We start from the raw sequence: 24530 nt of genomic DNA, 5'->3' as shown, positions 1-24530 counted from the left end.
CTGGTTACTAATATATCCATTTTACAGATAAGAAAACCCAGGTGCAGACAGGAGAAGCCACTTGCCCAAAGTCACTTAGAAAGCAGCAGAGCCAGGATTTGAACCCAGGTCGTCTGGCCCAGATCCTGCATTCGGTCCCACTGGGTAGGGCTGCATTCCCACCATCTTTCCTGAGCAAAGCCACACTGTGTGCTATGCTGAAATGAGTCAAACGCTGCCCCACCGTGTCCCCTGGCTTCCAGTACTGTGTTGTCAGGGCCCCTTGAGTCTCAGATGCTCCTTCGGCATCTCTGTCTTCAGGGCTCGGACCCCAGCCTGAGGCCAACGGGATCCGCGCTTCTTTCTCCCATGGTCAGCCGACTCCTTCATCTGGATCACCGCCAGGCTGCTGACCTTCCAGCCCTCAGCCCTGCAGGACAGCCCGAATTCCCTTTTCCTCAGCTAGCAGCTCTGTTCCATCAAACAAACAGCAACAGTCTCTCCCACGAAATCTGCACACTTGACTGAGCATTTTCTCAGTGTCCTCTCTCTTCAGGGAGAGAATATTTATTTGCTCAAAGCTCCGAGAGCCTCTGATGCAGTCTGCCTTTCTCCCTGTCTTTTAAACGGGCATCGTTCCATCGGAAAGGAGGAGATTCACTTTGGGAGCAAAAATCGCATCCTGGGAGCAACTCCGATTTTCTGCTACAGAAGTTGTCTAAGGACAGCTGTGGTGAACGGTTCATTTTCTCATGGGGTAACATGGGGACAGGGGACGAGAGGGGCCAGCCCCTGAGCTTTTCACCTGACGGTCAATTCCCTCACTGGGTGAAGTCTTCGAAACTGAAGCAGAGCAGAGCAAAGCGGGGTATCTGTGGCAAGGGAGGTGATGGACGCCTGGAAGCTTCCTGTAAATGCTGTCCGCAGCCCAAGCAAACTTCAACTTGGGATAAGTAATAACGAAGTAATAACCACATCTCCGTAATACCAAAATTTAGGACCGGAAGCGACAATTTGTCGGGATGCACCGAGCAGGATCTGAGATCTTGGGTGCTGCAGTTTAGGTTTCCAGGCGTGTGCAGTTGGGAGTGATGACAGGGCGTCCAGGACACTTGGCAGGGACGCTTCCACGCAATTCTCTTCACTTGTGTGCCTTTCACCTTTCGCGTGTGCCTTCCCGTGGTGAAGAAAGCGTCGCTTCTCCCCACATCATATTTGCCACAATCAATTTCATCAGCCGTTCCCCGCTCCAACCTCTGCATAGAAGAAACTTCTTTAGAAGCACTGGGTGAAAAATTAGGCTCAGTTGTCAGTCTGAAGGCTGGCCAATTTCACCGTCTCCCCACAGACGATACATCAAACATAGCTACGAATGGGCTTCAAGCATGGGCGTAATGAATTGGACACGCACTTAGGACTCGGAGCTGAGATGGAAGCGCAGACTGTTTTACATGCATTTTCCTCTACCATGTGGAGAGCGGTTTCTTACAGTCCTTGTTGGGGACTCTACAAATGAACTGTGTTGTTAGGGGATCAGATGCTTCCTGTGTGACCCAGCAGTACCACCCCGTTATCTACCCCCAGACACTTGGAAACACATGTCCACACCAAAACCAGCACATGAAAATCATGGCAGCACGCTTCCTAACAGCCAAAAAGTAGAACCCCAACAAACGTCCATCAACTGGCAAGTGCATAAACAAACGTGACGTAGCCATACAGTGGAATAAAAAGCAACAGAACGACTGACACGGGCGAACCGAAATATAATTATGAGACGTCTGGGGAAAGCCAGACCGAAGAGACTACATAATGTATGATGCTACTTATTTGAAATTTCTAGAAAAGGCAAAATTAGGGAGTGAGGAAGCTGCTCAGTGGTCGTTCGGGGCTAGCGCTGTGATGAGGGAGGGACAGAAAACGGGCAAGGAGAGTGAGAGAAGCCTCCTGAAACCAGGCGGTGGTGGTCGTCTCCTGACTGTGGACATGTGTTAAAACTTACTGACCCATACGCTTGCAATCGGTAAATGTTATGCTAGGTGAATTCTACCTCGATGTATAATGGAGGTATGACAGCTAAAAACAAACAACAACAAAAAAACACACAAAAAAACACAGATCCCCTGGACTTTCTTCTGTCCTCCCTCTTCCATTCCTTGCTTTCTTCTCTCTCCTTTCTGTTCCTCTCCAAACATTTGCTAAACCTCGGAAACGTCCCGGGCTCTGTACTAGGCAATGCAGTCATTCATTTGCCCATTTAGTCCACAATAATTTATTGAGCGTCTGCTATGTGCCCGGCATTGGCTTGGGGGCTGGGGAGACAGTCCTGAGGAAAATAAAGACCCTGAGCTATGGAGCATATGTGTCAGTGGGACAAAGAGAAACGTCATGTAGGGAAGCCATGAGTGCTTTGAACAGAGAAGGAAGAGAGGAATGGGGACGGTCATGGTGGGTAAAGCGAGGGAGCTGCGTGGCAGCTGGGGGAAGAGCAGATGGAGGGAACCATCAGTGCGGAGCTGTGGCAAGGGGGCCAGTGGGGCTGGAGAAGGGGGAGGCAGGGGGCAGACCCCGTGGGCCTCGGATGCTGCAGTCAGCGCTTTGGGTTTTGTTTTAAGAATGATGGGAATCACTGGATGGATAAGAGCAGGATAACACCCGGCCTGACTTCTATCTTAAAGAGTCCCTCTAAGTCTATAAAGCACAGACTGAAGGGGTTGCAGATGGTACCAGGGGAAAACCAGGGCCAACAGAAAGGGACTCAGGACCACAAGGGTTTTATCAGGATTCCCCAGGCACTACTAGGTAATGCCGGATGGCACTCCGTACCACCAGGGCGGTAAGAGGACCACCAGGGCTCTCCCAGGACCAGGAAGGGGCAATCAGAGTCAGCAATGGCAGCTGTAAGGCTGACATCCAAGGGGGAACAAGCTGGTCCTTGCTCTCGGCTGGTGCTATGGATGATGTGCGACGTGCTCACACATGAGATCTAGTTGGAAGGTAGGCCTGACGGGATTTGTAAATAAAGAGCTCAGAAGCTGAAAGGAGCAAATAATTGAGTGGAAGAAACAGAGCCCTAAAGGTAATAGCGACAGAGAGCACTTCCTGTGAGTTTACTCTGCTAAACACATCTATTCATCCTCACTGCAACTGTGAGGTCGATGGCTGTGATTATATCACCATTTTGCAGACGGGAAAGTTGAGGCCCCCAAGAGATTAAGCAACTTGCCCAAGGTCAAGCCTCTAGTGAGTGGTAGAGTTGAGGTTTGAATCCAGGCGACCCAACTCAGACCCTACTTTCTCAGCCTCTCTGCCACACTAGCTCTGTGTGCTGAGAGCCAGGAGAGACTCGTACAGGAGATGTGTGGCTGTGAGTTGTGGATGAAGAAGGCACAGCGGGTTTCCTGGAGGGGTGAACTTGGACTGTGACTTGAAAGGAGAATAGGAGTCTTCCAGGGGACAAGGTGCAGATGCCATTCCAGGCACAGGAAGGGCATGTGGAGGGTCATTGGGACATGATGAAGCTCGGCGTGAACCTAAAACAGCTTATGATTCCACAGGGCTGGACCATAGGGTATCTGGGAACTGAGTTTGGAGGGGGAAGCGGAGGGCGGCTCGTAAGGGCTCTGTGTACCTGGCCAATGGGTGTGGACCGTCTCTGAAGCTAGTGTTTCCCTAAGCCTTGGAAGCACTGGATGACAAACAGGCGAGTACTTTTGTGTAAACAGTGGTGAGTGTCTTATCTATTTTGATTACTGTGAATTGGAAAACTATGTGATTTGCCCATCAATCCTGTGATTCCATAGAGGTTGCTTAGGACGGGAGAAACGTTTTTAAAAACAGTCGATTGAAAGTAAGATGTTCTGTCATTCATCGTATCATTGGAAGATTATTCATGCTGTATTGTTTGCAATAACAAAAGAGTAGGGACCCCCTCAAGGTCCATCAACTGGTTGAAGACTGGGGCACGAGACTAGAAAGCAGCCGTGAAAAATGAGACAGTTTTTTATCTTCTGTGACTGAACAAGCTCTAAGGTGTATGGCTACGTCCTAAGAGCAACTGGGAGAACGTTATGTCTCCGATGCTTCCATTTGCGTTTAAGAAGGGGCTGTGTGTGTGTGTGTGTGTGTGTGTTTGCTTATATATGAGTAGACGTGCTCTGGAAAGACACACAAGAACCTGATAATGGTCGTCTTAGTCTGTTTGGGCTACAACAAAACAGCACAGACCAGGGGTCTTAGAAACAGCAGAAATGTACTGCTCACAAGGCCCTGGCATGGCCGTGTCCTGTGAGAGCCCTTCCTGGTTCAAACATGGCACCTTCTCGCTGTGTCCTCACGTTGCGGAAAGAGGGGGAGCGCTGTGGGGCCTGTTTTATCAGGGCTCTAGTCCCATTCGTGACGGCTCCACCCTCACAACCTAATTACCTCCTAACACCATCACATGGGGGTTAGGATGCCACCATGTGAATTTTGGGGGGACACCAACATTTAGACCCCAGCCATGGTGTCTGTCTCTGAGGAGGGCATCTGGTTGACAGGGTGGGTGAGAGGGTTTTCAATGTACCCCTTTTATAGCTTTTGCCTTTGGAACCACCTACATGCATTCAAAACGAAGTTCGGTTATTTACTATTAATGAGTGCAGGTCGTATATGTGGTGAACGTCATCACGGCGGGACACGCAAGTCGGGTGTCTGGGCCCCACGTGGCACTGTAAGCTTTTCCAGGGCACAAACGCGGCCTGTTTTCGTATTGGTGCATCCCTGGCGTCCTGTAGAGGGTTTTCCACAAGGTCGGGACTCACTCATTCTACTAATCAGTCAATCAGTCCATTCATTCATTCATTCATTCACGGTTGTGTTTTTCACCAAAGGGTGAGGACGCTGCTCTGAGGCTGCCGTCTGAAGCCCCCGGATGCAAGTGCAATAAGACGTCTTTGAGGCTTTTCTTTCCCCTTAGAAGTGTTCAAGCAGGTGCTATTCCGTGCCATAATATATCTGTTTGCTTTAATCTAATAGTCATGTTTTCCATTACTCTTTGATGAAATAATTTAACTTTTTTCCCCGAAAACATCTCCTGGTAAATTGACTTTCCAAGAAGACATAGCGTCTTGCTCCTGGGCTGTCACCACCCACACTGCACGCCCCGTTTTGAGAAGCGTGTCCTCAGAGGCTTTTAAGTTTTTTAGCTGTTTTCATCGCAGTGATGCCCACATACTCAGCGGCAAGGCGGGGGCGCCCCCTGATTCTGTGGGAGTCCTCGCCCCTCCCTCTGTTCCCCCCCATCTCACCCACGCTTCCTCCTGCTCTCACGCAGTTTTAGTCTTGCTCCCCTGAGGCGCAACCTAGAAAGTGTAGGATCTTAGGGCTGAATCCCTCAAACTTGAATGCACACCAAAATCACCTTGGGGGTGGGGGACGGAGGGTAAGCTTGTAAAATCAGGTTGCTGGGCCCACCTCCTGAGTTTCCGATTCAGTCAGTAGGTCCCTGTGGGGCCTGAGATTTTTGTATTTCTAACAAGCTCCCAGGTGACTCCGACGTTGCTGGTTTAGGGACCTGTGTTGTCATCTCAGCCCCGGTTGCACATCCAAACACCTGGGAGGGCTTAAAAGAACCAGATGTGCAGCCCTGTCCCGGAACAACTGAATCAGAATGTCTAGAGGGGAGGCTGAGTTACTCACGTGTTTACAGTTCCCCTGGGAGTTCTAATGCTCTAGAGCACAGGGAGACCCTGATACGCGGTGGTTGTACAGCCACCAGGACGCTGGACCGGGAGCAGGGCCCAGGAACACGTGACTGCAGAGACCAAGCACTTAGCAGGCAAATTGACCGCCGTGTACAGGCAAATCCACCCCCTTTCCAAGAAAGAGCAACACTTACTCCTTTTGGAAAATGTGCTCGTTTTCCAAAGCAGGGTAGACAGAAGGCTGGCATCACAGCCCTGTTAGTGAGCAGAGCACGCTGCCGTCTCCTCCGTGCCAGCCCTTCCCTGCGGGGCCAGCTCCCATCCAGTCTCCAGACACTGAGCTGCCATCTGAATGCTGTGGGGCTGCTGCCAGGCATTGCCTGAAACCTCCTGGCTGCGCGGGGCACCTGTGTGGTTCACGCCGCCCTCCCCGCTCCTTCCCTTCTGGAAAGCCCCCTGCCCTACCCTGCACTCTGAGGAGGCCAGACTTGGAGGGAAGGTGGTGACTGGGGGAGGGGGGGCCTCTCGGATTGTCCAGGTGGGACCTCTGGTGGCATCTGTGGCCCTGGGACTAGGGAAGGGAGATGTCCGTTACTTTGGAGCCAGGATTTCTTGCTCGCCATTTTTCCCTCCTCCGCCTCCTCCTGCCCTCCTCATTCCTTTCTTCTTTCCTGAGCAGAAATCAGTGACAAACACCTCACCCCTAATGCACCCTCTTGAGCTTGGCCTCACTGAGAAATTCTCCTCCTGGGGTCCCCATGGGAAGGTGGGTAAACCCATCTTCAGTCTTGCACCAGCCTGTGTCTCTCTGCCATTCTTGACAAAACCTCTCGTATCTTTATGCCAAAACAGCCCCCCAAGCCCAAGCTTCCTTGGCCAGGAGACTCAGCTCGATTCCACTGAGAATTTTGGGGTCAGGGAGACCTGAGTTCGAATCCCAGGCTGGTCCCTGACCTTCGGTGTGACCTTGGCGATCCATTTGACTTCTCTGAGACTCAGTTTCTTCAACTGAGAAATGGGAATAATAGGCCCACCAGAGTCGTTGAGATAAAAGGGGATAGTGACATACGTACGAGGTGCTCACCGCTTGTTCCCATGTCAGCACGCTCACGAAAACCTCTTCTCCATCAGGGCTGATGGTCAGATTCACTCAGGTCTGACTGATGATAATTTAAAATATTGACATAATGATTTCGACTTTTCAGTGTATTTTCATGTCTGTCGTCTCATTTCCTGCCCACAGTAGCCCCTGTATAAATGTTGCGCCAAGCCCTACTTCCGGAGGAGGAAACTAACTCTCGGGGAAGTCATGTGACTTGCCAGTGGAGGGCTGGGGGGGGGGGGGGCTCGGCATCCCTCCAGGTCTGAGAGCTGCTGAGCTTCTGGCCTGTGGTTCCCTGGTGATGCACTAACACACTGCCCTGCCCTGGGGTCATTTGCATTTTTACAAGAAGCTCTGATGGCGGCAGACCTTCTGCACTGGCTGGTGGGGAGACCTGTGTTGAGGCGGGAAGGGGTTCCATGGGTTCTGCAGTCATACCAGAAGGGTGACCCCGCTTCCTAAAACTAACCCTAAAGATGCCATTGCTTTTAGAGCTGGGAGGGACCTCAGAGAAAATGTTTCCTGCTGCCAGTTTGCACATGACAAGGAGCAGGCCTGGGAAGGAATTTGAACCCATGCCTGGTGGTCCTCTTGTAGCTTAGTCTGCATGGCTGAGGGGACAGGGTGACACTTGGCTTCTACTGTTGAGCCCTCGTGACAGCAGCCTGGAGTTTTCCCTGCTCGCAGGGGAACCCTTTCCTCCTCCCTCCCCCGTCGTGGAAGGGGCTGTGAAGGAAGCAGAAGGATCCCCCTTCTCCCCCACCAGGCCCGCTCTGTGGGCGGGATGTGCGGTACTCAGTCGAGGACTCTGGGGAGTGAGGAAGGATCCCCCACCCTCTCCCCACACTCACAGGGTCCCCACTTCAGGCGAGAGGCAGGGAGGGAGTTGGCAGTGACTGAGAGCTCCATCCAACACCAAGCATCGATCTGGCTCTCTGCGTTGTCATGGAAACCATTCTTCCACTCTGGGAGAGATCAGCTCCCCACCAGGGGGAGACCTTCAGCCCCCTCCGCTTCCTGAGGGGCAGTGCCCCCTCTCCTCAGCCCCCTCGCTCCCTGCTGCCCACTGTCCTGGTCAGCTTTCCATCTTGACAGTCCTCCTGTGCCCCTACCACCCCTCTGTCCATCATGCTCCCCACCCCTCCCCTCCCTCTTCTCCCCCTCCACATCGCTCCTCTCCCTGCTCTGGGACCACCCCCACTGGCCACTCTGCATTCTGCCCTCCATCCACCACCCCGTGGGCTTTGGAACCACCTCTGCTGGGCACACAGATGCAGGCAGTGGGAGAGGACGGGAGCTCCCTGAGCCGGGATGCTGGATACAGCCCCTCCAGCCAGCTGTGTGCCCCCTCTCCCCAGTCTGCGGCCTCCTCAGGGGAGCGATGGAGGTCACCAAACCATTTTGTCTGTCAGACAGACCTGGGTTCTAGTCCCTGCTCTGCCACGTACTAGCTTTGCAACCTTGGGCAAGTGGCAACTTCTCTGAGCCTCAGTTCTCTCCCCGAGAAAGGAAGAAACAATATGGTAACACTATCCACCCCAACAGACTAAAATGAGACAGCGACAGCGACAGCGGGTGACATGTACTGAGTACTGGCTATGTGCCAGCGGCACCGTCCTGGGCACCTGCCTGGAACAACCCTGTGAGTGGCCACGTTTGCTGTTCCCACTTACACATGAGCAGCGAATGCTTGGAGAGATGACGAGACTCCCCCAAGGTCACCAGCACGGGGCCCCCGGAGGCCACCTTTGATCCCAGTGAGACCGCGATCAGGTTTCTCGGCTTCAAGCTCTGTGCTTCCTTGGCCCCTACATTAGGCACAAGAAAGCTTGCCTGGCACACGGATTGCCTGGCACACAGTAGGTGGTGGGTTTATATCAGGCCCTACCCTAACAGGTCATTAGCTACGTCACTTATTCTATGCCCACCACGTCCCAGGTGGTAGAAACAATGATAAATGACACACAAGCCTTGTCCTTGAAAGGCTGAAGAGGCTGCAGCCAGAAACAGACGTGCAGACCCCGGCAGTGTGGTGCACGGGGTGGAGCCCAGGCTCTGGGGCCGCCACGTCTGAACACAAGTGTCCCCCGGGCCACGTACCAGCGGGCTGACCTGAGGTCATCATTGCTCCTTCCTGGCCCCTTTTCTCCTCATCTGGACGGTGGCACTTGCAGTGGAACCTACTTTACAGAGCTGTGGTGAGAAGTCAAAAAGCACCATGCCCAGGATAGATTACTCCATAAAAGGGTAACGTCAGTATTTTTTTTAATTAAAGTTTATCGGGGTGACAATGGTTAGTAAAGTTACATAGGTTTCAGGTGTACAATCCAGTAATCCATCATCTGTATCTCACAATGTGTGTTCACCACCCAGAGTCAGGTCTCTTTCCATCACCGTGTATTTGCGTCGGTATTTTTCTTGTCAGCTCAGTTACACGGGAGCCCCGGGGGAAGGCGTAGTCAGTACCCTTCGGAGAAATCGGGAAAAGTTTCATGATGGTGGTGAGACTCCTGCAAAATCTTGGGATGGCTGTCTGCCAGGCAGCCCAGGGAGGACAGGTCACTTAAGGCAAAGGATTCAGCTGGAGCAAAGGCATGAGATGGTCTAGTGTGTGTGTGTGTGTGTGTGTGTGTGTGAGTGTGTGTGTGTGGTCTAGTGTGTGTGGTCTAGTGTGTGTGTGCGTGTGTGTGTGTGTGTGTGTGTACGCACAGCCAGAAACGCAGTAACTGGCACGGACAGAGTATTTACTGTGTGCCTGGCAGGGATTTAGGGCAGCGGTTCTCCCTCCTGGCTGCACAGGAGAAAACCCTGCCGAGGTTTGTGTTTGCTCTGTTTCAATATGAATGCCGGGCCCTACCCCCAGACATTCTTATTTAATTGGTCTGCGCTGGCCCAGCCATCAGCATTTTTCAAAGCTCCTCAGGTGACCCAGGATTGCGCAGCCCTTGTCTACGTGTGTCAGAAATATTAACTCATTTCCTCACCATGGCAACGCCATGAAGTTGGTACCAGGGCTCAGAGAGATTAAGTAACTTGTCAAAGACCACACAGCTCAGATTGTCAAGGCGAATCAAGGCAGATCTGACTCTGGGACTCACTGAACCACTAGGCTGTAAGGGACAGCAGGGTGGGTGGATGGGGGGGTAGTAGATGCCCTGAGGGCAGCTGCTCGGATTTTCAGCGTTGTCTCCCCGTCTGCTCTGGCACCAGGCGTGGCGCCATCTTCCCACACAAGTCCCCTGCACGTCCCTCCAGGGATCAGGACCCGGGCCACCTCGTCCCTGGCCCCACCCCCCCTTCACTGAGTCGTGCACTCAAATTTTAACATAGGCATAAACCATCCAGGGGGGAGCTCCTGAAAATGCAGATTCTGAGTCGTAGGTCTGGGGTGGGGCCTGAGAGTCTGCATTTTGAACAAGCTCTCAGGTGAAGCCAGCACTGCTGGTGTATCAATACAAACCACACTCGAGTTAGAGGAAAAGGCAAGTGTGACATGCCCACTCTGTCTGTGGGAGCCCGTGTATTCTTGAACTTGGACAGAGCTCCCTGCCTTCTGCCCTCCGAGTGACTTCTGCCCCTGGCTGCTTTGTTCATGCTTCCTTAAGTGACCTCAGTAGTGGTTCTCAAACTTCCGTGTGCAGTAGAATCATCTGGAAGGTTTGTGAAAATGCAGATGGCTGGACTTCATCCCAGGGTTCCTGATTCAGGAGATCTGGTTTGGCGCCTGAGAATTTGCATTTCTAACAAGTTCCTGGGGGTGCTGATGTTGCTGGCCTGGGGACCCCGATTTGAGAAGGGCTGTCTTAGAGTAATATCTCCAGGACAGTTTCCTTAACCACGCCGATCCTAGCTCACTGGTTTTCCCAGTAAAAGGGGCATTCGATGTGGACCCAGGATCCCTGTGCCACTCGCTCCATTAGTGACCATGTCCCTCACGGACTGAGTTGGCTGTATGTAATGGAAAATCCAAATAACAATGGCTTATACAAAATAGGGGTTTATTTTCGTCTCATGTGGCATAAGATGCAGAAGGAGGGGATCCAGGGCTAACGTTGTAGGTCCCGTACGTCATCAATATTCCAGACTCCTAACTTGCTGCTATTCTCTTCCTAACCTGTGGCTTCTATCATGGAGATTGCCTCACGGGCACAAACTAGCCACCTCAGCTCTGGCTTTCATGCTTGCGTTCCAGAAAAAGAAAGTGGAAAAGCCCAAAGGGTAGGCCTGCTAAGTCAGACCCTTTTGTAAGATTTTCTAAAAGTCACACCTAACAACTTACACTTACACCTCATTGGGCAAAATGTAGTCACATGACCATTCCTCCCTGCAAAAGAGGCTGGGAAATGTAGTGTGTCTTTGTTGTGTTTTTCGTACTGGGGCTAATCACTACCACCAACAAAATCTGGGTTCTGCTCGTAAGAACAAAGAAGAGAGTGGTTGTTGCTCCGCGAGTCAGCCGTCCCTTCCACAGTGACCTTGGGCAAGCGACTTCCACTCTTGGGCTCCATCTCTGCAAATATAAAATGAAGTTGGATTTAATGATCAGAGCGACCCCATTCACCTCCAAGGTGATCAGATCACATGACTCTGTACCTAAACATACTTATCAGTGAAGCTCAGCGAAAAAGAAAGAGGCTCAGTTATAACCCTCGTGCAGTTCCCCAAGTGATGAACTGTCAGAACATGTCCCGTGCCTGGCCACTCATCCATGCATCCAGACACCTACTGAATATATTATTGAGTGCCTGCTATCTGCTAAGTACGAAGGCCAGAGCAGTGAATAAGATGGATGTCATCCCTGCTCTCCGGGCCCTCTTAGAGCTCACAGTTCAGCAGAGGAGCCAGACATTAGCAAATACAGCTGCATACATTATACAAAGCGCAAGCATGAAAGTGGACGTACTACATGAGTGCTTTAACGAAGGTGAGGGGGTGTGCTTTCCCCGGGGGAGGCAGAGAAAAATCTCCCTGAGAACTTATTTTGAAAATGAGACCTGGAGAAGGAGCCAGCTCTGCAAAGTCAGAGGAAGTGCATTCCAGGTGCAGAGAACAGTAAGTTCAGACACAGGCCCCGAGGCAGGAAAGAGCTGGCTCCTTCTAGGAAGGGAAAGGTGGTCAGGGTGTCCAACTGTCGTTGGGAGGAGGAGGCCGATGTGGAGCGAGGATGGAGTGGTCAGCAGATACCACGGCTGGCAGGCCCATGGACGTCCTGGGAAGAAATTTAGATTTTATTCTAAGGGCAGTGGGCAGTCCCTGGTGTGTTTTAGGCAGAGGTGGGGCAAGGCTGACACGGTCAGATCTGCATCTTTATAGCATTCCAGTGCAGCCTGTATGAATAAGGTATTTGAGGGGGGTACAGAGTGGAGGTGAAGAGCCCTTTAGGAGGCTGTTACATCTGTCTGAGTAGGAGCTAAGCAGGGCTCGGATGGGGGTGGTGATGGAAGGTGGTAAGTCTCGTGGAGAGTTATCTGGTACATTCACCCATCCATCCATGCATCCCTCCATCATATATCCATCCACCCATTCTCCCACCCACCCACTCACCTACTCATCCTACAAACATGTATAAAGCGTCTTTAAGTGCCAGGTCCTACCCTAGATAGGTCGGGTGTATAAGATGGTTCATTTCCTGTGGGAGTTCACAAGTTAGAGTAGAGGGAGACACATAAACACATCCTCACAGTTCAGCACAGGCCACAATGACCGTGAGCTGCAAGAGGTGTGGGAAGAGACTGTTACCAGTGGTGATCTGTTTGCCTCGTGCCGACGGGAGGTGAAAAGCCACACTGTCATTCACCGCTCTGGCTGCCAAGGGTGAGGATGTCTGTGGACCACAGTGAAATAAACACATTGGAAGGCAACCAGCCAGATGGGGACATTGACAGCCTTGGGATTTAGCTTGGAGATAGATGAAATCCCAGAAGAGTCTCGGGAGTAGACACATCCACTTGGTCAGATGGAGCTGTCCCATGGCTCTGTCCTGCAAGGTCTTCCTGCTCGAGTGTGAAGTCTCCTTGATGACAGCCCATTGGTAATCTATTGGCCGGACTCTCACAGCTCTCAGTGAGAGCAGGACTGGCTGTCTCTGCTCCAGGCACACAGCGAACTGGCCAAACCAGGACGCCATGGCTGTGGGAGCAGAGGAGCCGTGGGGCCAAGACAGGTGGGCTCAGACAGCATGACGGTCACTCACGGAGGCAGGCTCTGGCCCCACGTGCCAGAGTTCAAATCCTGTCTCTGCTGCCTGCTAGCTGTGTGACTTGGCGAGGTATTTAACGTGTCTGTGACTTTGTTTCCCATCTTACAGGCAAATACAATTGCCTGCAACCTAATCGACACTGTATGTGTGTTTGTCAGTAGAATCTGCCCTATTGAGGGCCAGAAAGGCATAGCACGTAATGGTTGAGAGCGTGGACTCAGGAACCTCGTCTCCTGGGCTTGAATCTTCCCATTTCCTCTTCTCCTGTGTTCCGTTTGCCCAAAGTCGTGACTCCACAGCTGGGCCAGTGCCCGCGGGTTCTCTGTGGACCATTGCTCTCCGACCTTAGGAGCGTGTGGTCAGGCTCTTCTCTCCCACAGACGAAGGACTGTCATCCTCCCCTAGAGTTGGTAACGGGCGCAAAGGAGGTAAGAACTTGGGCCAAGCAGGTCCAGCTGGTGCATTCTGCCACAAAATCGGCCGCACGCACAGGCCCACTCTGGGAAAGTGCCAGTATATTGGGGTTCACATCCCTTTGTCTAGTTTTTCTCGGATACAAGGTCCGTGTTACAGAGAGAACAGTCAGAATTTGGACAGCATCGTGAGCCCAGAAGAGGGATGAGTTGGCCCATTCACAGTGTATAACGAGTCGTTTCAACCAGCTTTTTATGGTGGGTTCCGATCCCTGATCTGCCTCTTTCTAGTTGTGAGATCTTAGACAAGTGTCTTAACCTGCCAGTATTTTCCTTGTCCGTAAATGATCTTAATTAATAATAATGCCTCACTGGGCTGTGGGAGGGGCTAATTTGTTGTCCTTGGCAACATGCCTCGCCCAATGCCTCGGACTCAGTGGAAGTTCAATAAATCCGGTGTCCTTTCAACCAGCCCCAGGTGCCATCTCCAGACTTACCTACTGACTGTAGCAGATGGTGAAGGTCTTTGTTTGTTCCATCCCAGAGTCTCCTCCTTGCCCCAGGCACAGAAGCCGGGCTTATGAACAGGACTCTTAGTAGTTTTTAAGCTTTGGCTGGCTTGGCTGGGGGTGGGAGGAGCCGGTTCACCTTGGCTACGAGAGCCTCATTCCGACTGACCTGGGTGGTAAGACAGAGCAGTGGGGGCGCTCTGGGCAGCTGTGTCTGCACAGGTCTTAGTTTGAACACACCCCCTGCCCTCCTTCCATTGGCTTGTCTTCTCAGCTGCTTCCCCCAAGACTGAGTGACTCTTCTCTCCAGAAATTGGGTGTGTGAGATGGGCTGTGGGGGTCAGGCAAACCTGAATTCGAATATTGCCCGTGGCATCTACTCACACATCTCATTGACGCTAAGATGACTTTGATTATAAAATGCACCATTATTTTCAGTATCAACCAAGAATAAAAGAATGCTGCCTCCAAACTGTAACATGCCATCAATTATAAAACACGTAACAACTTCAGATATCATTAAATGTGAAAAGAAAAAGTGCTTTTAGAGTCATTTTCCCTTTCTGAGGAACAAGATGAGGAAACGAACATTTAGTAAGCACGTACAATGCGAAAGCCCCTTACGTCACATGTAATCTCATTTCATCTTCGTTGCAATCCTGCGAGGTGAGTGTTCTCATCACCATGCCCACTTCACAGAACAAGAAATTGAGGCCCAGAAAAGTTGCAACTTTCCCAAAGTCACTTACAACCTTGAGGTGCCCTTCCCTGGGCTGCCTTGTAGTGAGATCCCCATCACTGGAGGTAATCAAATATAGGGTGGGTGACCACACGGTGGCGATGTTGACAGGACGTCTAGTCCACAGATGACTGGCACAGTCGTCTATATACTTGTAAAGTACAAGCGTGAATGAATCATTATTTTACACAGGGAGAAACAGGCCTCACACAATTTAAATAACTAAAGCAAGGTTATAATGCTAGTAAGTGGACCAGCTGGGACTCAAACCCAGCTCCAAAATCCTTCCTTTCACAGAGTTCTCCTGGGAGGCGGGGAGGCGTTGAAGCAGAAAATAAGTAAGTGGACAAATAAATAAGCCGAATTATTATCAACATAATTATAAGAGCTGTTAGAGGCAATAAACTGGGTGCTGTGACAGGAAGTGGGTGGAGAGAAGTCTCGTTCAATGGGGTGATGAGGAGAGGACTCCAGAAGAGACGGAGCAGTTGAACCCTCTCGGCATTGCCATCGCCGGTTGCAAGATTCAAGCTGACAATGCTTGCAATGCACGTAGCCTAGTATTTGGCACGAGGAAGTTGCCAGTGATTGGTAGCTATTATTACGAAAAGTGAAATGCTTCCTCAAAGATCATTGCGGAATCCAAAGGACAATGTGTGCTTTGTCCGACCTCCAAAATCGAGATCCTTTCTCTCCTGGTGCAGCAAGACAGAAGGAGAAAACTCAGGGCAGGGAGGGGCTTGGCAAACATGGACCTTGGCAGAATCAAGGCTACAGCTCCCACTCCCCCGGCAGCTGGCTCATTAGTGCTTGGCAACACCCCCGCAGAGTGGAGAATGCCAAGGGCTGAGAGTCATCTCCACGCTCCACGCACGCAGTAGCTGTGCGACCTTGGGCAAGTCACGTCTCCTGTCTGGGCATCTGTTCGCTCGCCTGTATAATGAAGGTGTGGGTGTTAAAAATGAAGAGCCCTCCCGGCCCTAACTTTTCTGATTCTGACCGGCTCCCTCAGTCTTTGGACATGTTCCCACAGCGCCCTCTATTGTCCATTCAGTAGAGAGCCGGGACGGCACAACCTCAGGACCACAGGCGCCTAAGGAAACCGGGCCTGCTGACTGCCCATCTCCCGATGGGGAATTTAGAACCCTTGGGGCCACCTGTGGATCAGCACACCAGGATAAGAGTCAGGAAATCCGACTTCCCAGAATCACAGAATTTTAGAAAGAGCAACTTAAAGACTATTTATTGCGACAACAGCGGTATTAGCCAACATCTGTTTAGTGCTAACCACGTCCTGGGCATGGGCTAGATGCTATGCGCGAAGGGGTAGCATAACAGGCCGGGGGCCTGCCTGAAAGAGGCAGCACCTGCCCTGAGGCCTACAAGATGAGCACGTGGCCATCCTTCTGTTGGAAACATTACGACCGGCCAAGCGAACATCCTGTGCAAAAGCCCTGACAGAGGACACGACCTGGGCATCTTCGAGGAAGCGGGGCCCATACTTACGAGGTCCTGGGGGATGAAGAACCTTGGAATGTTAAAACCATGTGTCCGGTACAAGAACAACCACCTTGGAAAACTGCTTGGCTGTACCTACTGAAGCTGCATGTACACACTTCCCAGAACCTGCAGCCAACAAAAGCGTGTACGAGAAGGCAGCGTGCGTCCCAGTAGCTGAAAACTGGGAACAACCCCCACGCCCATCGACCGTCGACAAGGTCAACCCATTAGGTCGTTTTCCAGTAGAAGAATGTCAGCAAGTAGAATGATTCAACTATAAGTAAACACACCGCGTGGATCAAGTTCAGAGAGAGAACGCTGACAAGAAGCTGGGCTCAAAGGATAGATATCTTAAGATTCCTCTTATATCAAGTCCAAAACCAAAGAGAAGGTCTCCGTGGTGCTAGAAGCTGGGACAGCGGTTGCCTTTGGGAGGTGTTGTAACTGGAGGGGCACGAAGGGGGCTGCTCGGGAGGGGCTGCCGTTGTGTTTCTTGAAGTGTGTGCTGATCGCATGGGAATGTTCATTTTGTTAAAAAGTCATCAGCTGGTCTCGTAGATGTGAGATACGTGCACGCTACGTAGATTATATGCCAATAAAGTACCGTAAAAGCACTGTGTGGCTACAAAGGGTATCACCTTTTTCATCTCAGCTGTATTAACGTCCTCATCCGCAGGACGACACAGCCATGACTGTTTTGAGGACGAGGCCCTAAGTGCTACTTTTGCACCTGAGAAGTTGTAAGAAGAGGGGAACACTTGACAAGGTCACCAGTTCCACTGAGTCCCCGAGGAGCAAAGAAAGAGCTGGTGAAGTTGCTGGCTCGCCCGGGCTTTCCAGAAAACTCCAGAAGGAATCAAGGGAGGGAGGGTTTTCTCCCACGTCACTCAGTTCCCAGCTGCCCCTCTGCTTGCATTTCAGGACCAGAAGCGCTGTCCTAGGTTCTGAACCACTGGAAGGTTCTGAGGCCACGTTTACCAGTGGAAATCTGTCTTGAGACAGCCCCAGGGTGGGTAAAAGAGGGCCACGCTGGCGCCGGAAGGGTTGACAGTCATAGATAACATTAAGTATTGTGGAGGGGTTGTCATTATCTTAATTTACAGATGGCCTGAGGGAAGCTAAGTGGAGTTCTCGAACTCCCATATCAGCAGATGTCAGACTGAAATATGAATTTCTTGATTCCTGGTCCTGTGCACTCTGGGTGTCAGTTTCCTGTGGACACAGAGAGAGGGCAGGATGAGGTCATCTGTAAGCCTCCGCTGGGCTTCCCACGTCCTCCGACTCCTCTGAGTTCCTTCTGGGTGTGAAAGGCTCTCGAGGCTGTCTCAGTAAGAGTGGTTTTTATATCATTTAGCCTTGCCACAGTTAACTAGTGGGGGCCACACACACACACACACACGCAAACACCTGCACACGTCTTGCCACAATTCTGACGTAGGGTCTTAGTTGTCTTAAATGTAAGCAAACCTGAGGTCCAGCCGCGGTTTCTAGCACTTCCTCACTGTCGTTGACCTTAAACACACAGCCAGCCAGAGACTCCTCTAGCAAAAATGGGTTCATTCAGGAACAACAAAGAATTGCAGTTTGGGAAATGTGATCTAAGGGTGAACCACGCGTACTTTCTGGGAAACAGAGGAGAGGCTGCTTTCTTATGGAGGAGAACAGGAAGCTGGGAGAGGGTTCTTCCTGGTGGGCTCGTCCATCTGCGTAAGGCAGGAGAGCGCCCCCTACAGTCAGCGAGATTTCTGTTCTTTGATTTTTACGCTGTGCGACCTGGAGCAAGTCACCTGTTCCCGAATCTCAGCTTCCTCGTCTGTGAAATGTGGCAACTGAAGTGCTGACTTACCCCGAGGCACTAAATCAACAATACACATGTGCGCTCTCTGTGCCTCAGTTTCTCCCTCTGTGAAGTGGGAATAACAGACAGTATCTCAAAGGATTCCTGTGAGGATGAAATTAGATGGTAAATGCAGTGTTTGGCCCACGGGTTTGGACGTAGCAAGTGTTCATAAAGCATTACTCCATGTGTTCAGGGAGGGGAAGCTTCCACTTTCTAGCAAATACAAGATTCTGAAAAACAGTCTCCTTTTGGTCACATCTAGGAGGTAAGAGGGCAAATAAGGAGATGTGAGAAGCAGCTTAATACGTTCTAATGGGAATAATAGCAGTAGGGATGATGCTGCAGGTGTCCTCTGTGTGATGCTTTATACACTGCAAAGTGACTGCATGTCCTGTCTCTCTTTCCCTTCTCTCACAACCCTACTACCCCCGTTTTACATACAGAAGACGGGACTGCTTGCATGATGGTCTGGGACCCGGAAACCAAGGGTTCTACCCTTTACAATTGTAGCTCTTCCCAAGGAATTTGGAGGCAGCTTTAGGCGTTGAAATAAAATATGTGCCACCAGGCCTCTCCCACTTCCTCCCTGCCAACCCAAGTCAACATTCAAAGAATTCTAGGAAGCACAGCTAGTTCCTCTTTCAGACCCAGGCTCCCAGAATCCAGTGTTTTGGCTGAACGCCACAATAAATGCTTTCGCTGATTGGTGTGTGTTTGAAAATTCCTCTTTGTGACTCTCTAAGATTTGATTGTTAATTGACTGAAAAGAAGCAGAACTGGCCGCCCCAATAGAGGCCTCTTTGGCATAAGGATTATTTTGAGCTGGTTATTTTTTTTAAAAAAGATTTTGTTGGGGAAGGGGAACGGGACTTTATTGGGGAACAGTGTGTACTTCCAGGATTTTGTCCAAGTCAAGTTGTTGTCCTTTCAGTCTTAGTTGTGGAGGGCGCAGCTCAGCTCCAGGTCCAGTTGCCGTTGTTAGTTGCAGGGGACACAGCCCACCATCCCTTGCGGGAGTCGAACCAGCAACCTTGTGGTTGAGAGGACGCGCTCCAACCAACTGAGCCATCCGGGAGGCAGCTCAGCTCAAGGTGCTGTGTTCAATCTTAGTTGCAGGGGCGCTGCCCACCATCCCTTGTGGGACTCGAGGAATTGAACTGGCAACCTTGTGGTTGAGAGCCCACTGGCCCATGTGGGAATCGAACCGGCAGCCTTCGGCGTTAGGAGCACGGAGCTCTAGCCACCTGAGCCACCGGGCCGGCCCAAGCTGGTTATTTTTAAGAAATAGCAGACATAGGAGAAGCCCTGAAAATTGAGCAGAAGCTCCCCTTTTGTAAGAGACGTTTTAATTTGTAAGAGAAACCTCCATTTGTAAGGTGTCTCCCTCTCTGTACTAGGAAAAGGAGGATGACTAAACCTCTAGAAACTCCTGTCCATGGAAATGGCAACAACTGAAATCTTTGTAACCGCCTTACCCTTGTTGACTGTGCTTTTCCTGGCAACCTCCTAGAACTGGCCTCTCTTCTCCCCCAACAGCTTCTTTTGTCTTTAGCTGGAGATGGTATTTAAGGTGGTGGCTTGGGCTGTTTCCAGGAGTGTCTCCATTTTCCTGGGTCTCTCCCATGAATACAGGAGGGATACATGTTATTATACACAGTATTAAAGTTCTGTTTGTTTTTCTCCTGTTACTCTTTTCTTTTTAATTATGCAGTGTTCTCAGCCAGGAACCTAGAAGGGTGGAGGGAAAATTATTTTTCCTCCTCTACAGCTGCTAAATTCATTTAGTCTCCCAAACATTTTGCAGGCTTGATTTTTGGCCCCCCTGCTGTTAAGTAGTAATCACTTTTCAGCTCTCTCAATTTGTTCTCCACAAGTAACCACGCCATCAGTTGCATTACAGCCTTCCTCAATGAGTAAAAGGGGGGGAAAAGCACTCAAATTTCCAACCAACATCCCAGAAGCCACAGAAGATGGGAACTAAGGGGGGAAGAAAGCGGCCTTCTGTAAGGTCAGCTGACAGTAGGGTAGGTGTGAGCATTTGGGGTAGAGCCCAGAATTCCTGTTTCACATTCTGACTTGGCTGTTTTACGTAATTACCCAAGTGAGATGGTCTCCATTATTTCTGATGTTAGGCTGTTTCTTTCCCTCCTGGCAGACACAGTACGGTGATTTAGAAAGTCAAGGAATAAAGAAGAAGAGATGCAGCTTATATCTTCATGTATTCAGCCAGTAATGTTTGTGTCCGGCAAAGCCCCTGCCCGCAAGGAACTAACTGATGCGTGTGACGATATGGTGCTGTAGAGAAGGGGTCACCAAGGAGTGTGGTCAGCTCTAGACCAGGGAGGACGGTCAGGACAGCTTCACAGCAGACGTGACCCTAAAGCTGGTCAGAGTTGGTACCTCCAGGGGTGGAAGGGTCCTCCAGGTGGCAATGCAGGGTGACGTGGAACAGAGCTGGGAACTAACTGGGGAGAATTCAGAGCAGCCGGAATGTGGAGTGAGAAGGGGATACGTATAAGATCTAAGGTGGGAGAGACAGGCAGGGCTTAGATGGGGGAGGATTTTATCTACCAGCCAGCAGGCCAACCTCATGCCAGAAAGGTGCTGGAGGGACTGAGCGAGACAGTGAGTCTGCTTTAAATGCTCACTAGCTGCAGAGCAGAGAATGGATCGGGAGTGGTGAGACTGGAGAAACACCAGTTGGCAAGCTGTTATGAGGGTCCAAGTAAGACAGGACAGTAGATTAGAAAAGATCAATGGGATTGAAGAAAATGCATCTTTTTAGTAGAGTTTTAGTGGGAGAATCTACTGTGATAGAAGATAAACGGGCATTTCCAGCGCTTTATAGGAGAAAGAAGTTGGAGAGGAAGGAGAAGTTAATGAAATGAATCGGATTAGCTAGAATTGATACTTTGGGGTCCCCATTCCAAATTTCCTTCAGGTGACCAGCCTTCGGGGGACCACTTTCTCCCTGCCTCCTCTGGTTACAACACGTCTTATAGAATCCCTTATAGGATAAAGAATGGACATCCACCTCTCTTTTCTGGACCTCGGTTTCCATCTGGAAAATGGAGGGGCCAAACTGCCTGGACGGACTCCTTCCCCCCCCCCCACCCCCGCCCCGGGCTGGGCTCGCCCACCTCTGCATCCTGCCGTGGTGTCTGTCTCGTCTTACACTGCGTAGCTTCGGCTGCCAGGTTTCCCAAGGAGACTCTATGCTTCCGGTGGGCCAGGCTGCCCTTCCTTCTCTGCATCCCCCACCCTCTGCTTCTAGATGCCCCTCCAAGTGGAGACGCCAGTTTTCCCGTGTGTGGGTCAGGTTCCTTCTCACATCTCCATCGGCTTTCTACCCCAGACTTCCAGCCGCTGGGTCCAGAGGCCATTTTCACAGTGCTCCTCGGTTGGGCTTCCTGTCCCAGTGCCCGCTGGGCAGGACTTGGGGGTGGAGGGGAGGCGAGCTACTGGGAGAGAAGACATGGCTGGCGTCCTGGCCTTGGGAACGTGGCTGGGTCCCATGTCTTGTAGGTATGTATGCATATGCTTATGTGTCCACGAATGTCTGTGGACATACAGTGTGTGTGTGTGTGTGTGTGTGTGTGTGTGTGTGTGGCATAGGATGTCCCCGAACTCACTGAAGTGTACATTCTGCATCTAACAGCCATGCAGAAGGCAGCGTGCAGATGTTAGCATCTGCGTGTCATGCACTGCAGTGCCTGTGTGTGGGTGAGGGCCTCTGTGATGTGTGTCCACGTGTCGGTGCATATGTGTTCCCACATGCTTTGTCTGCAGGCATGTATGATGGGACATGTATGAACATACAAGTGTCTCTGTGTGTGTTGTGTATAGACAGGCAGAATACGCTGTGCAGTTAATAGCATATGCTCCAAATTCAGGCAACCTGGAAGCAAGCTTTGAACTCAGCCCTTAAAAGCTATAGCCCCTTGGGGGAGGAATTGACTTCTTTAAGCCTTGGTTTGCTCATCTCTAAGCTGGGGGCTATGATGGTTTACCTCCCTTCCATAACAGCTAATGGGAGGGTGGGACGGTATAGGCCCACGATAACGCCGGGCGCACAGGCTGCGTTTAAAATGGTAGCTGTTCCTGAGTTATTCGTGGCAACAAACATGTAAGTGGTTGGGCTTGTGGGCCTAGGTGAGCTTTCTGTGTGGGGAGGGGTCACTGGGCACCTGGGCTGACAGGCACACCTGTTAGAGTGTGGATAGTGGCAGGTGGGTTTGGGTCCTGCGTCCGAGTGTGGTCTGCTTGTGAGTCTCTCTGTTCGTCTTCCACCAGATTGAACCTCTAAGGGCAGGTGCAAGAGTGAACTTCAGGGGATGAGTACCGCGGTTAGACTGAGCTAGTTTGCAGTGTGACTCGCCGCATAGCTCGCCATCCAGCCACCTGGAATTAAACTTTGTTTGCAGTTAGATGAGTATCAGGAGGGCTTGTTTTCTCTCTGTTTCTCCCTCACCGATAACTGAAGAACTCTGTTTGCTCCCTTTCTCAAGCCCACCCATAACGTGTTAACCAACAACATCCTAACCTGGGAAAGAGCCATTTCTTAATCCTCAGGCGCCCGGACACTGGAATTCAATTTACAACTTCTGGCAGTTTTTACTGGTGACACATTAAAGCCCCAGGACTCGATGGCCACGGCCGAGTCCGGAGATAACAGCATCTTCAAACAGACCAGAGCCCAGGAAGGATGTCAGCCCCAAACCTGCCTGCCTGACTCCCCCTTTCCCATATAAGAAAAAGCTAAGCTGAAGGTAGTGCAGCCACCAGACTCTGCTCCAGCCACCCCCACCCTGCCCCCACCGGTGTTTCTCTCCTTACCACCTGCAGCAGCTGTCCACTCTCAGATTCTGGATTCTGCCCCCATAACCCCCCGAGCCCCCAGCCCCGGTTTCTCTCCTCACTACCCGAGGCAGCCGTCTTCTTTAAACAGTGCCGTGGGCATTTTCTCTCTTCCTAACTTTAATAAACCCTCTTCTCTCTCTCCCACTTTGTGGAGTCTGTGAATGCTTTCGCCTGTTGTGAGTGACCAGGGGTTAATTCCACGCCCCGACAGCAGGGACTGTTTCTCACTCATTACTTGAGCCAGGCCCTCGGACCTGGGATATGACAGTTGCTCAGCCGATTAGTGTTTATCGAATGAATGAATGAATGAAGCCGACTGGACATCCAGAGACTGTTACTCATATAGCTGCCCATTTGTAGAAAATAAAAAGCTGTAACGAGCCAAACGATATATGTATAGGTAGATAGATGGAGAAAATAGGAACGATAGACAGACAGCAGACAGACAGGGTTGCCCCTAGTTAAGTAGAACGTCATGTATTTACACTGGAAGAGACAGTAGAGGCCGTGTGGCGCAGGTTCGAGTAAAGCTTTGCCCTTGGTGACCCGTGGGTTATCACAGAGTGTCTCTGAGGCTTGAGGCGACGGGAATGACAGAATGTGAGAGCTCAGCTTTCCACCCGACAGCAAGAGTATTTGCTTTTAATCTCTGCATATTGGGTGTTCGTGGAGAAGTGTATCTGAAGAAAGGGTTTCCTGTAAATGTCTGGCAATCTGGTTCTAGCCCACCCCTGCGCCTTTCCCAGGCAGGAAAAAGGTTCGGACCTGCTGCCATCTCGTTCAGCTCCCTTCCCAGCTCACTGCCTCCCTTGGAATGTGGTAGGTCTGAATCCTCTAACCTACTGGGAAACTGGAAGTAGTTCTTCCCAGGAGCCTCTTTTTTACAGAAGCCACCCTCACAGAGGCCTTTGGGAATGTGTACCCTCAGACCCATTGAGATGAGCCCACCCACCTGGTCTCAGACACCGGGACCAGGAGAAACACTTGGGCCCAAGCAGGGAAATCCGACTCCCCCAGGAGCAGTTTGGATGCCAATTGGTCTCTGTGATCCCCCAATTAGGAAGTGAGTGTGAAGCTGCCAGGCCCATATTCAATCAAGGGATGATGAATAACCAGGAAAAGGGAGTTTCAGAGAGATAAGCAGACGTGAGGCTGTGTGGTTTCAGGAAGAGGGACAGATAAACCGTGGTCTCTGGTGGTTTGCCTTGTGCATCTGGGCTGTCTTCTGTCCTGGGACTGGGTGCCCCGGGGCTTTGGAATCGATTCCCTTTTTGCCTAATTGGAGTGGGTTTCTGTTTCTTGTAACCACACCTTCTCTGAACAAGGCAGCAGGTTGGCAAGTTAGAAAGCGCCCTCCAGCAGATAAACAGGCTCTGCCCCCTCCAGCCCCCCAGTGGCCTGACCCTGATCAGGTCATTTTCCTGAGGCCAACGTGGGGGGGCCCAGGTACAGCTGTGGGTAAGGGAATATGCTCCGTATTTGGATTCTTCGCAGAGTGCTTTGTGAGGGTTCCTTAGCAGTTTCCAGAAAGGACCTTCACCCATCTCCCAGGCTCTGTTGCTGCATCCCCTGCGGAAACGATGCAGCATTTCTGCCGGGATTCCCTGTTGGGCCCTTCAGCGCAAGCACACCATTATTTACAGCTAGAGGTGTGCTCTGGGGGACAGTGTCTTTGTACCCAAATCGAGAGTTCCTCCCGCATCCA

At 51.2% G+C, this 24530-nt stretch overlaps 1 protein-coding gene across 5 annotated transcripts in view; it reads left to right on the top strand.

Annotated features, from left to right (window-relative positions):
- The window catches only part of IQCK (IQ motif containing K), a 348027-nt gene that overhangs the window by 314786 nt on the left and 8711 nt on the right, over positions 1-24530 (top strand). The gene's annotated exons all lie outside the window — the stretch shown is intronic.

This window comes from Rhinolophus sinicus, chromosome 10 (assembly GCF_057876585.1).
Source record: "Rhinolophus sinicus isolate RSI-liver-muscle chromosome 10, RSI-T2T, whole genome shotgun sequence".
Classification (NCBI taxonomy): domain Eukaryota; kingdom Metazoa; phylum Chordata; class Mammalia; order Chiroptera; family Rhinolophidae; genus Rhinolophus; species Rhinolophus sinicus.
The sequence above is the reverse complement of the archived record's forward strand: the minus strand, read 5'-3'. Positions and strand labels throughout refer to the sequence as shown.